At 33.7% G+C, this 14,792-nt stretch overlaps 1 pseudogene; it reads right to left on the reverse strand.

Moving 5' to 3' along the window:
* Nucleotides 1-1,594: 1,594 nt before the first annotated feature.
* Nucleotides 1,595-11,035, reverse strand: LOC123923070 (annotated as a pseudogene).
* Between the last annotated feature and the right edge of the window lie 3,757 nt (nucleotides 11,036-14,792).

Genomic DNA, 14,792 nt, shown 5'->3' on the forward strand with positions numbered 1-14,792 from the left:
ATTTAAACTGAGAAAATAAAGATACATAAGCTTATTGTCTTCGTTAACTTAGCATTTGGATATTCAAACAGTGGTGTACGTGTTTCAATCAGGCACTAAGTAACTAGAATAACTTGGTTTAGTAAATACCGTGTATATCTGTTTATGTGAAATATCTACACAATGGTAGATTTATCATTTATTGCGACGTGCAAAATATGTGGATTGATTTTGATTTTAGAAACTAGTTTATTTGCTTCCATTGTATTTTGGATGCGAAATGAGATTTCACAATACCATGTTTCCCTTCTTTCTTCTTGGCTGCAGATTGCTGATATGGTATAATTATGATATGTTTATTGGGGCCTCACCTGGAGGCTCTACACTATCAAACTTGTTAAATCGGGTCAAAACACCATTCTTTTGCTGATATGGTATAATTATGATATGTTTTTGTTGCAAATATGCATTTTAACTGAGATGCTGTAGGGAGGTCAATTTGTTTCTGGTTCCCCTTGATGTAGTATTTATTATCTGGTTTGTCGTTCTGTTTTGTGCTTTAATTTATTCTTATAATGGCTTCTATTAACTGAGTGAATTTGTCGAAATGAAGCCTTAGAAAAGAGACTTTTAGCAGTTATCTCAAATTCTCAATACATCGACAATATGAACCTTATTCAAGTAGCAATCAAGGTAGTATGGATAAAATTTTGCACTGCCTATAAATTTGTACTTTCTAACCTTATACTCAAAGAGTTGTAACTCGTAAGCAACTACATAATTCATTCAACACGTCACTTTTTTAATTGCCAAGGGAAAATTGCCAAAATATTTTAAATTGTATCTAATATAACTCATTCAACACGTCACTTTTTTAATAAATTGAATGACATATCAAGACTGTAGAAAAAAATTGGATGACATGTCAAAGAGTCTATGATTGAGTTAGGAGCAAGTATAACTCATCACTAACCCATCTTTGAGCTGCAAAGCTTTATTCCTCTAGCATGTAGGGAACTACCCCAAACAAAATTGTTCCTCACATTGTCTGTTGCTGTCAAAGTAGAGATCTACCCCAAACAACAGATGAACAAAATGTACCATGTCAATATTTCTCTTCCACGACCTAACCATTATTGATTATTACATATTGGGCATTCATAACCATCAAGACTTAGAAAAAGACAGGCTAGTCAGTCAATATGGAGGAGGGGAAGAATATTCTGTCTAACACTCATTTTAATATTTCCAATTCCCGAAACAAGTTCCGAAGAAATAAGCAAACTAAAAAACTTTAGTTACTCCCTTCTTCCTATTATATATTCAGAAGGCTTGCAATAGAAGGAATGCAGTCAGAAAATTCTAATTTGATATTAATATTGGCGATATATAGCAAGAACCAATTTTATGAATCACTGGCATGATCAACCTTCCAGTATCAAACTAGTTTAATTTAACAAAAGAAACTACATTTTCATATCAATAATAAATCTTCAAAAGTTTGTTGCAAAGATTCCAAATTCATCTAATACCATAACCGGACAGTTTGAACTTTGAAGTGTACGTAAGAACAAAAATTACTACATCATTTGCATGTACAAAATCCTGATAATATTCACTCCTTACCCTTTTTCCCTCCCTTGTTTTTCTTGGGATTGTTTTCCTTCACTCTGCGTTTTTTATCTCCTGAATTGACTTTAGCAACTTCCCTGCTAAAATATAAAGCCATACTATCCAATCTCTCCTTTAGTTTTGATTGGCTGGACAGCATTTCCATTGCAAGAGAAATTAGAGTGTCATCAATCACCGAATCGCTGGAGAAGAGACAACAAAAAGATTAATAAGTAAAGCAAAAACAGAAAATGATATAGCAGTCAATGTCATAAAGTGCTGATAAGTATTGGAGAACTAACTAATAATTGTTTACAATTATTTATGACAAGTTACTTATATAAAACTTACCTCGTGCTCAGAGATTCTCGAAGCTTCTTCATTTTTTCAATAAAGCACAACAAATCCTCGTGACTGTCCTTCTCAATAATGAAATATCCAGTAACTGCAATATAATATTCCAAATCATCCTGGAGAGAAAGGAAAAAAAGTGAAGGAAAGAAAATCTTGTGATAAAAGAATATAAATATCAACTGTTTGATATCGGCACATTGTATTCGAACATAACAAAAGAAATTGGCTGACCTTTAACATTAAGGAATTAGGTGAAACACTATTAAGACATGATACATCAGCTGCAGACACGAATTTTTCCAAGCGAGTCCAGAGGTCTCTCTCTCCATTTGATGCCTGATCAAAGACAGAAGCAGAGCTTTCATTTGGAAGGTTTGAAGAAAACTCCTTAGATGTTGAATCAAAGGCTTCTGTTGTGGTTTCCTCTCCCACACTGTCAGCCTCGTTAGCAATGTTTACAGCCTCCATCAAGTTGCCCGATTCCACTTTTAATTGAACATCAGCAGGTAAGTCTAATGATAGTAAGAACCCATTCTTCAAATCCATCGAATGAAAAGCTCTAACAAATTTCATCATGGAGTGAATATCTTTCTTGCCAAAATATTTCTGGGCACAATTTAGCAGAAATTTGTCTTCAATTTCGTACCGATCAGGGCTAGCACTTTCAATTTGTTTCCAAAGCTGAATGTAATGTAAGCCAGTGTCAAACAATCCATCTTTTGCACAATTATCCAAAAAATACTTGAAGAGATTTCCACTAGCATACAATTCAGCTGCCCTTTCATCGTCACCAGCTAAACGAAAGCAATCGCCTGCCCTTTTCCAATCAGGCTCTTCACATATTTCCAAGTAAAGCTCCCCTATTAGCAGAAATAAGATTAATTTTGAAGAGTAGCCTAAACATGACAATCAATTAAAATGTTTGTACAACAAAATAAGTCAAATCCCTAAAAAATCAAATGGATTCATCAACAAATAAACAAATTACATGCACTCACATAACCTGAAGTCAACTAATATAGTATCAGTAACTAAAACAAAAGTTCAGTAATATTGAAAGTTTTTTTTTAGTATCAGTAACTAAAACAAAAGTTCGATACTTTCTTGTTAGTGTAAATGAAGGATAAAGCTTCATGGTAAATATAATTATTTTTTTAACTACATGAAATAGTTCTTAAAGAGTAAACTAAAGAAACAATAACATGAAAATAACCCTCGAATTATTATTCTAAATTTGAGGATTGCTAAACTTGGAAGAAAGATGCTCTGCTATATTTACAATACTACAAAGATGCGAATATAAGCCGTCTCCCCCTAAACAACTGTGAGCATAGAAGTGTAGTACTGTTGTTTAGTGGTGAAGAAGAAATTTATTAAGGTGGGTAGAAAAGAGGAATCCTCTTAGACAAAAGGACAAAAAAATTGACAGAAACAAGCATCCCAATACCACAACATACAAAATCAAAATCACCGGAAACAGTTTCCAAATGTTGTTACATATAGATGCCAAAAAAGCTGAAGTTCGTACCTGCTCTTTTATAGTTTCCCAACTCGATAAAACATTCGGCACTACACTCGGCCATTCCTATGCTTTCATAAATGCTAGCAGCTTCCATTAGCGCTTCATTTGCATTTTGAGGGAACTCATGTAAACGGTTTGCAGTTGCCCTAAGGCTAGCAGCCTTAGACCTTTTTTCCCAATAAGAGTCCCGGGCTTTTTCAAAACATATTGTAGCCATCTCAAAGTTACGTTGTTGATATAACTGCATAGAATCAGTCACAATAATATATCATTTGTAGCAAAAAGAATACTAGACAAAAGAGGCACATCTAAAACTTAGCTTTATGCTTTACACAATAATAAAAGTATAAAATTATTAGCCATATAGCATAATATCACCTATGAGGTATTTAGATTTAGGAATAATTGAAGTTGCAGAGAAAATTATTATAAAAATCTAATAAAAAAGGAGACATATTAATAAAACCCAATACTAGGAAAGCACATTGAATAAACCTCTTTGCCACGTGACTTCCATTCTTCTGGACTACTTGCCACTTTCATTGCCTGACCAAGTGAATCATCCAGTTCTTTGAACTGTACAAGACACTTCCTTTTCCAATAATCAAACATAGGTTCACAATATTCCTCCTTTGTATTCTCGCATATCCACAATCTCTGTCTTGCACGAGTTATAGCAACATATAGCTGTTTCAGCTCTGAGCACAAAATATTGTGTTTGGAATCATTGAAACTTTGAAAAGAGTTGGATTTTCTTGGTTCCAGCATAGCTTGGTCCTTCTTATACTGACAAATCACCCTCCATCCATTTTTCAAAGGTGAACTGCCGAAAAAGTTATACAACAAAACATCCTGCAAAAGAACACAGATGGCCATTAAAATAAATAAACATAACATTCAAAACAAAATTGAATCAAATATAATGATTTTTAAACTACCTGAAACTCAAGCCCTTTGCACTCTAAAATAGTTAGAACAAGAGCTTGTTTCCCAACATGTTCAGAAATTTCTTTTCTAGCATCATCATCACGTACCAAAATTACTTGCTCTGCTCCAAAGCCAACAATTTTCCCGCTCTCATTTCCAGTGTTGCCAAAAATAGTTACAATAGCATTTTTTTGGCTCTCACGCACAAGAACAACCGGAGCTTCCCCGTATATCAAACTGGTCTCAGGCTTCAAAACATCAATAGAACCAGGGAAAAAATGGTTAATAAGGTCAATGGTGCTCTGGGATAATTTCAACACTCCAGCATGAGTCCGAAAGTTTTGATTCAACATAAATGTTTTTGAAACTTTCATTTTATCTTTTCCTTTGGTAGAAGTACTGCCCTGTGATTCTTGCACAAACTTATTGTAAAAGAGAGTTTTTATATCCTGGAACCTAAAATCAATTCCCCTTGCTATGGTTTGAGCAGTATCCCCACAAAAAACAAAGCCTGATTCTACATTTCGACACACATACTTGAATAAAGAAATTTGACTCATGGTTAGATCCTGCACTTCGTCTATATATACATACTTCATTTCATCACCCTCATATTTGTTAATTCTGAGTCGGCAATGAATGTCAGCAACAATATCAGCCAAATCAAATTCCTCTTTTTCCATCTTCATTTTTTCATACCTTTCATAAATATCATATACGGTCTTCTTATCCTCCTGCCTTAAACTTGAGGCTCGTTCAGTCAAGGAAAGATAATCGTCGACACAGCTTAACTTCCCCTCATCATGTTCCAAAGATTGCAGGCCCCCTTTTATATGCGACACTATTTCAGTGAACACTCTGCATGAATCTAGTTTCCTGGTATCACGGGAATTGAAATGTGGCCAATATGATGAGACAAACCTCTCATAAGTCACCTGCTTCTTCCTTATCAAAGTCTCCAAAGCAACAGATCCTACACCAGTGTTCTTACTAAATCTTTCAAAATAAGAATTCCCCACGGTCCCATCAAGCATCATTAGAAATTTCTGAAATGTAATCACAAGTGGATATGATTCAGTTGGAATATCAAGAAAAGAATCTGGTATATTCTTAAACTGTATTGATGTATCAAAATCAACTATATCTTCCTCAATAGAACAGCTTTCTGCGGAAATATCCCCATCATATATGAATCTGTACGCACAACATAAGTAATATTAGATGCCAATTAAATACTCCATAGAAGACTAAAAAATAAATAAAATTTAAGTGAACTCAGCGAAAAAACATGAGGGACATAATTATTTCAAAAGATCCGCACATGTGATATTACAATGGTTACTAAAATCAGGGAGTTACAACACCATTACCTAAATTTCTTGAGTTGAAAGCAAGCCTAAATATTGTAATCTCAGAAGAAATTTAATATATACCAAGACACTAGATTCACTATTATGGGGGCAGTTAACACGAAGTGAAGGAGATACAAGGTGAGTTAGTAGTCAAAAAACACCTAGCTAAAGATTGACTATATAAAAGACAGTGAAATTTACAAAGTTTGAGGGGCTTCCATCTACCGGTGTATGCACCTTATCGTTCATTCATGTTGGGGTGAAAGCATTCATGTTTAAACATACTTTAGTCTAAAAATCCATACTCCTAAAAAGAATATTGTTTTGTAAATACGTACGATAAAAATTACAAAATTATATAATTAATGATAAAAATCAACATAATAGATCCCAAAATAATTACAAGAAGAAAACTGTAAAATGATGTATGCCACCAACAAAAATTCTATGAAAATGAAATTTAACATGAATTTATTAAAAATACAACAACACAAATAAAACAACAGAGCAGATATAGTTAAAAGAATCCCATAAGGTCCTAGTATTATATACAAGCCATTTTAACAGTAATTTATTTAACAAGACAGAAAAGTTGATAGTCTGAAGTAGAAGTTACATACCTTTTCATTCTAACAACATGCTTTTTCACTGCTTGGCAAAGTTTAGGACTCGCGGTTACAAATAGTTGGCGTAAGACAGTACCATCATTCCGACCAGTGTGCAATTTCTCCTTTGCCAATAACTTCATGGTCAAAACAGTGGTTTTCCCTGTACCAGAGCGAGCCAATACAAATGTACTTCTAGGAAAGAGTATTATATCATGTTCTTCATCTGATGGTTCAAATGGAAGTTCAGATTCATTACTATTACTATCTGAGAGCAGGTGGCGAACCACAACAGATGATAAAGAATAGAATTTCATCAGCAAAAAACTCTCCTCAACCTTTGAATTCTCAACATATATTCTTTGATCGCAACAACCTTCCCCGGCTTCATTTCCATTATTATCAAGATTCTTAATTCTTATGATTTCTTTTGATTTTTCCCAAATCACTGGGATCTCTTTCTTCCTAGAAAAGAAGTAAAACACAAGATATCAGTTAAAGCATCTTAGGTGTAACAAAATGCAAATCAAAGTACTTACCCATCCGACTTTTGCTCATTGCAGAGACTTATAAAATCATCAGTATAGCTTCCAAAAATTCCATCAAGATGCTTCACTACTTTAGGAATATCCTCTGGAGGTAGAATATCCCATATCCTTAAAATTTGAGTGAAATCCAATATGTCCTTTGAATAAACAACAAAGCGACCTTCAACATTATATTGCTTTAACATTTGGGATGAATTTCCACAAAGCAGGTCCACTTTTTTACTTTTTGGTCTCCACCCTCTAGAGAGTCTGATTAAGAGCTTAATGACCAAATTCTTTGTATGCTTTGATCGAAGATTTGTAAACGACTTTCGAAAGTTATCACTGAAAAGAACCTGCACAAACATAGAAGGAGGAATATGAACTAAAGGTCAAGCAAATGATCACAATAAATAATATTACAAGATCAGCAATTCAAATACCTTCCATTCAGAGTTTCTAAAAATGACACTGTCAACATTAATCAAATCATCAAGTTGGTCCAGCTTTCTCTTGGCATCCAATATACCTTCCGCTAAATCGTTGTCTTCATCCGCATTAAAAAAACATTGACGGTTTTTAGCATCAAGCACCAAAGATTTCCATACACTTTCCTCATTTTCTAGGGTCCTTTCATTTCCCAATATCCATAAACAATGCCTGTTGAATATGAAAGAAAAAGCATTGTTGGAAAAAAAAATTAACAAATAAATGCATTTGTAACAGTACTTAGTAGGTTCTACCTAGCCCTAGTAAGAGCAACATTAGTTCTTTGGTCGTTTGAGATGAACTGGAGTGAAGTACTGCAATCAGCTCTAACTGTTGATAAGATGATAATGTCTTGCTCTCCACCCTGAAAACCATCAATTGTTTTTACCTTCACATCAAAACCTTCATACTTATCATACTTCTGTCCCAGCATATCCTGAATTGTAGCAACTTGGGCAGCATCTGGAGACACTACACCTATACTGAGTTTCTCCTTTGAGACAGTCCATTCTGCATCATTCCAGGTAAAATGCATTAAGCAGGTCATATTTTTCTATAAGAAAATATGTTAAGACTAATAAAGCATTACATATTTTTTATAATATCAATGTATGCAACATTTTTATCATGTACTTTTTGTCATTTCCTTGAGGGTAGTTATAGGAAAAGATCATTTTAAAATATAAAACATTATAAATACAATGAAAAAACAAATTGCAACCAAAAAACAATGAAAAAATTATCTTCTTATTAACCTGCTACGCAAGGAAAACGAAAACACAATAACATGATACATGACTGTTAAATTTAATACATTAAAAGCAAATTCTAGGAATATTTCCTCTAGTGACTAGTATACGGAATGAGTAAATTCTAACATGACAAATCACAGCATAGGATTCATATACATACAAACCTGTAAAACATTTTTTGATTATTTTCATCACAACTGCCACTTCAACCATATTTATCCGGCTTCGTCCAGCATCATCAAACTCTTTGGTGCTACCATTTATATTTATAAAGGAATATGGACCAAACATTTTCCCCGCGATATATTTTTTGTTGTAGTTCTTTGCAGTAACATTTGGAGCATCAACAATTCGGTTTGAATGGAACTGTGAATTTGGGAAGGAACGGATTGCTGGATGCATCCTGTATTGGATATTGAGGAAGTGATTTGGATGACCCAATCTGCTTAGTCTCGCAAATAAACTTCTTCCTAGACCGGCGTTTGAAGAAACCTTTGACATATTAAGGATGAGCATTAGTATTAATTGTAAAAATGTAATTGTAAAAATGTGAGTACTGTGGTACTAAGTTAACTAAATAAGACATTTTTGGAATACATACACTACTTTCAACAAATGCCGGTAGTTGGTAGTCATCTCCAACAAGAATGGCATGGTTTATGTTCGGAAGTAGTATAGGTATGATGGATTCACACTCCTTCAACTGTGCAGCTTCATCAATCACTAAAACATCTAGAGGTTCCATGGGAACAGTATGCAGCTTGAAGGAGCTAGAAGCAGTGGAAAATATTAATGAAGACGCTTTTAAACAGAACTCCTTGATTGACTCTTCACTCACATCAACTGGAAGGTCGAGGGCACCAAGTGAAACTGCAAGGGTTTTTAAGAGAAAAAGGCATTTAGTTCTGAACTGGTGCAAAGGGTATTCAGCAGCGCTTAGAACCGACTCAACAGAACTATCTTGACTTTCTGGAGGAGAGAAAAGTTCTTTCAGTTGTTCTTCAGAATAAGTATTATTTTCAGACAACAAAACTTGAAATGAAGCAAGAGAGCCAATAAGACTGGCCAAATTTTCCAAATTATGTTCCTTAATACAACTTCTGGCTATATGAGTACGTAAAATGGAAATACATTTTTTGAGGGGCAATGCTATAGACTGAAACCTTTGTCTGACAAACTCGATGAATGATTTGGGCATCCCCACACCAGATTCCGAAGGATTGTCATCTTTTGCCCTGTTAGAATTATTAACATTAATTTCTTGTTCCTTTCCCGTCTCATTCTCAATGAATGTATCATAATTGGAAACACAGTTTTCCAGAAGAGCAATCATTGAATCAAAACAATATTTCCAACCATTAAGTGGGGTGAAACACAGTATGAGCTGCTTGACACGATAGTCCAAATATATCTCTTCAATTTCTGCACCAACTTTGAGCTGCTCATGATTCCCAAACAATAGCATGTCTCCTAAATTACAGAACAAAGCATCGGAATTTCCATCAAATGATTCTCTCACCGTACTCAAGACACGCGATGCCACTTCCTTAATGGCAACATTAGTTTGAGCACAAACAAGAGTCCTACGGTTCATTTTTAATAGAGCAAAAAGCAGTGTGCCCAAAGTTTTTGTTTTACCAGTTCCCGGTGGTCCGCAAATAAGATCCACGGTAGACTCATAATTACGCTGAACGGAAGAAAGGCAAGCACCAATTGCCTTGTTTTGTGACTCATTCAACTTGGATGACAACCTTTGATATGCTTTATCATCCCTAAGAGTGTCAGTCTTCGTTGAACTGTAAGGACCGCTTTTGTCAATCTGCACACCAACATACATCGGCAAAAACTAAATGTCAAAACATGTCATACTTAGAAATAGCCACGGACTCAATAACAATAAACTAGAAAATGTCATTCACAAATTCATAAATAACTAAGCAATACAACTTCTAACTACATTCTTTCTTTCTAACAAAGTGTTAAAATAACTGTAACTATAACAAACAATCAACAACAAATATCAAGATAACCAAAACTTCACTACAGTGATTATGCTTCATTATAGTACAAGTTAACAATACAAAAGTTTGATGGTAAAAACTGACTCAAATCCTTAACAAAATATAAATTTCTTACCACATCACTAGCACGCAAAATCTTCTCAATCAACTTGGAATGTCCATCCATATGCAGCGCATTCCATATCCTTCTATTAGGCGTTATATTCGTCAAGAATATAATAAACAGAGACTTTGGCACCATTTCATCAATGTCTCGAGAAGCAATCACTTTAAAAGTAGTACCAAACTCATTATGCTTGATCTCTTCACCAAGAATCCCAGTGGACAACACAAAACTCCACATCTTTCCTGATCTTGTTAAATCTTCAACAGTTTCGGGTTTAAAATCGGCCAAAATAAAAACATCTCCAAACAATGTTCTGTATAACTCTTTTCCATAACCAGAAGAGGCATTTTTCCAGGTATTAGTTTTGACAACATAGTGATTCCTCCTATCACGTGATTCTGAGGTTTGCTTTTCAACAGAAACCACTTCAGCATAAGGTGAACTAGACAAATTGTTCATAGAAGAACATAGATTTGCTCTAGTTTCATCCAACAAAGGATACAGAAATGACTTCAAATATTTTTCAGAAGATTCAAAATATAAATCAATAGATTTCACCTACAAAAACAGACATAGAAATGCAATGAAAAAAAGAACAAGAAGAAGAAGAAAGATAATGTTTGTGATAGAGTAAGAGAAGAAAGATGAAACCTGCTCTATGTAAAGATTTTCCTTGAAGATTTCTTGAAGAGACCAAGAAAAAATGGTTTTGATGAAGGTGTGATCATCAGTATTCTTCTTCTTCTTTCTTGAAGTTGAACTTGAAAGATTCATTGTGTAATGGTTTTCAACAGAGGTTTCAACAGAGGTTTCTTGAACACAAATGCATTTTATGAAATAGTCTTTTCTTTTTTATGAAATAGTTTTAGTACGGTAAAGATTTGAGTGAGATTTTTTTTGGTACAAAGATTTGAGTGAGATTGTGTTTTGAATTTTGGGAAAATTAGTAACTTTTCTTTTTTTGGTTACAAATTTGGATTTACTAGTATTTACTTTTTTGCTTAAGATTAATTTTTCTGTACTACTACTACTTATTTATTTATTTATTTATTAAAAAAATAGTGGATTTTGGTTGGAATATAATTTTTTGGTTCCTTTTCTTCCTTAACAAGTTTGCAGGAAGTTGTACCGGATTTTGTCTCATTGTAACCACACTCTGCGCCACTCTCTTTTCCTTAGTGACACAGAGAAACAGAATGCAAGAAGAATAGAGAGACATGGCATACTGCTACCTTCTCCATGTAACCTTAATTAGTGAAAAGGAATCAAAGGAAATCATATGATCAATGTATGATAGTAACCAATCAATTTCAAAATATATTTAATTTATGGCAATTGCTAATTTAGACCCTTGTTGGGTCTAAATTAGCAAGGTGCACTTTTTCAGTTGGACAAAAATACCCTTTCTTTTTTAAAAAAAAATTAAAAAAATCATATTGACGCGGCTCCAGTGTCGCGCGCCTACCGCAGGACCACCGTTACAGACCGTTGATTTGAGTGAGATTGTGTTTTGAATTTTGGGAAAATTAGTAACTTTTCTTTTTTTGGTTACAAATTTGGATTTACTAGTATTTACTTTTTTGCTTAAGATTAATTTTTCTGTACTACTACTACTTATTTATTTATTTATTTATTAAAAAAATAGTGGATTTTGGTTGGAATATAATTTTTTGGTTCCTTTTCTTCCTTAACAAGTTTGCAGGAAGTTGTACCGGATTTTGTCTCATTGTAACCACACTCTGCGCCACTCTCTTTTCCTTAGTGACACAGAGAAACAGAATGCAAGAAGAATAGAGAGACATGGCATACTGCTACCTTCTCCATGTAACCTTAATTAGTGAAAAGGAATCAAAGGAAATCATATGATCAATGTATGATAGTAACCAATCAATTTCAAAATATATTTAATTTATGGCAATTGCTAATTTAGACCCTTGTTGGGTCTAAATTAGCAAGGTGCACTTTTTCAGTTGGACAAAAATACCCTTTCTTTTTTAAAAAAAAATTAAAAAAATCATATTGACGCGGCTCCAGTGTCGCGCGCCTACCGCAGGACCACCGTTACAGACCGTTGATTTGAGTGAGATTGTGTTTTGAATTTTGGGAAAATTAGTAACTTTTCTTTTTTTGGTTACAAATTTGGATTTACTAGTATTTACTTTTTTGCTTAAGATTAATTTTTCTGTACTACTACTACTTATTTATTTATTTATTTATTAAAAAAATAGTGGATTTTGGTTGGAATATAATTTTTTGGTTCCTTTTCTTCCTTAACAAGTTTGCAGGAAGTTGTACCGGATTTTGTCTCATTGTAACCACACTCTGCGCCACTCTCTTTTCCTTAGTGACACAGAGAAACAGAATGCAAGAAGAATAGAGAGACATGGCATACTGCTACCTTCTCCATGTAACCTTAATTAGTGAAAAGGAATCAAAGGAAATCATATGATCAATGTATGATAGTAACCAATCAATTTCAAAATATATTTAATTTATGGCAATTGCTAATTTAGACCCTTGTTGGGTCTAAATTAGCAAGGTGCACTTTTTCAGTTGGACAAAAATACCCTTTCTTTTTTAAAAAAAAATTAAAAAAATCATATTGACGCGGCTCCAGTGTCGCGCGCCTACCGCAGGACCACCGTTACAGACCGTTGATTTCCATCAGACGGCCAAGAGATGATCTCATCATGGTTGTCTGATCCATCAGACAGCCCAGATCATCCAGATCCATGATAAGCCAGCGCGTGCACCACACTGGATCACGCCGGAGAGAAAATTTTATTTTTAAAAAAGCAGGACACGTGTCAACTGCTGGTTGGTTGGCGTGTTTTGTTTCCATTTAATACTTTTAAACTCAATTATTTCGGACCAGGATCGGGCACTAATTTTAATAGTTCGTTTTTTATCTGAGCTTTTTAGCCCGGCCAGACGAAGTTCAAAGCCCGACAACCCGTATCGGACCAGAATCGAGCACTAATTTTAATAGTCCGTTTTTTATCAGAGCAAATTAACTATTTGAGTTTAATATCTTTGGTTATCTCTAAATTATTTTTTATATAAATAATAATGTGTAGTTTAAAATACATTTATTACATTATAAATGGTTCCTTTTGCTGTCAAAAATAAAGAAAAAATAAAAAATCTCTATGTAGTTTATTTTGGGTACATCCTTTATTACCAAGAGTTTTATTTATTGTTGTAATATAGTAATAGTACAGGGCTTGTTGTCATCTTTATGTACCAAAAAAAAAAAAAAATATAGTAATAGTACAATCTATCCTGCTGCTGCTGCATGAGAAATGAAAAGAAACATTGAGTTGAGAGTTGAGGTACAGTACAGCTAGAGCCTAGAGCAATGACGCTTGCAATATTGTGGCAACAACGCACACCAAAAATACACACACAGCACAGCAGCCAATAACGGGCTGAAAAATGAGAACATGAATTTTGTCTTTTGTGGAGAGAGATTTTTCTTATCAAAATTATCATTTTTGTCCCTAAGAATATGTAGGTTCATATTAGTCTTTAATTTAATTAAAAACACAATTTATTAATTCTTAATTCTTCACAAAATTTTACCCTAAATATTTAAAATTAACCCTAATTAATGCTGCATAAGAAATGAAAATGAGAGAGAGATGAGACAGGTAGAGAAATAAAGTTGAATTTGAACACGTACAGTACAGAATCTTGCTTTGCGGCAATAACGGGCGTGACAAAGCACACACAGACACAAGGACGACGGACGAGTTTGTTGCAAACAAATGTGGATTGTGCAAAAACGGTAAATGAATTTTTTGTCTTTTTTGAGAGAAGTAACATAATTGTGATTAGCAAACTAGCTTGCTCTTATCCCTATAACCTATAGCCTATGAATTAATTTATTTAATAATGGATATGTATCACTGGCTAAACTATGAGGATACTTTTTAAACTAATTAATAATTCATCCCTCCCAAAATAATTGTCACATTTTACTACTGCGCTTTTGTCGATATACAATTTTGATCATTAATATTTTTAGTTATGTATTATTAAAAATTATGAAAATTTGATATTTTGATAGTACTCATCGAGACAAATCTAACAAGATTTCATATGCTAATATTTATCTTATCTTTATACATTAGTAAAAAAATTAAGAATTTCTCTTATCTTTATACATTAGTAGAAAAATTAACTACACTTAACTTTAATAAAAAAAAAAAAACTACGCTTAACTAAATTTATTAAACACCACGTAAACCATTATTTTTTCTTATATTTATGTTCGGAGTAAGTAAATATTTAAGGGTTACGACAACAGACTCACATTCACACTCACACTCAAAATATTTATCGCAGACTCACATTAACCAAAAGGATTTAATTGATATGCACCGACGGTGTAAAATAGTTTTGCACTGTCAACCAATACCAACCATGTTTTTCACCACATCACCTCACTCCACCCCACTTTCTTGATATGACATGGCAAAATAATAGTTGTTTATTGGATGATTGTGCAAAACTATTTTACACCGTCGGTGCATATCAATTAAACT

This window comes from Trifolium pratense, linkage group LG4, assembly GCF_020283565.1.
Source record: "Trifolium pratense cultivar HEN17-A07 linkage group LG4, ARS_RC_1.1, whole genome shotgun sequence".
NCBI lineage: Eukaryota > Viridiplantae > Streptophyta > Magnoliopsida > Fabales > Fabaceae > Trifolium > Trifolium pratense.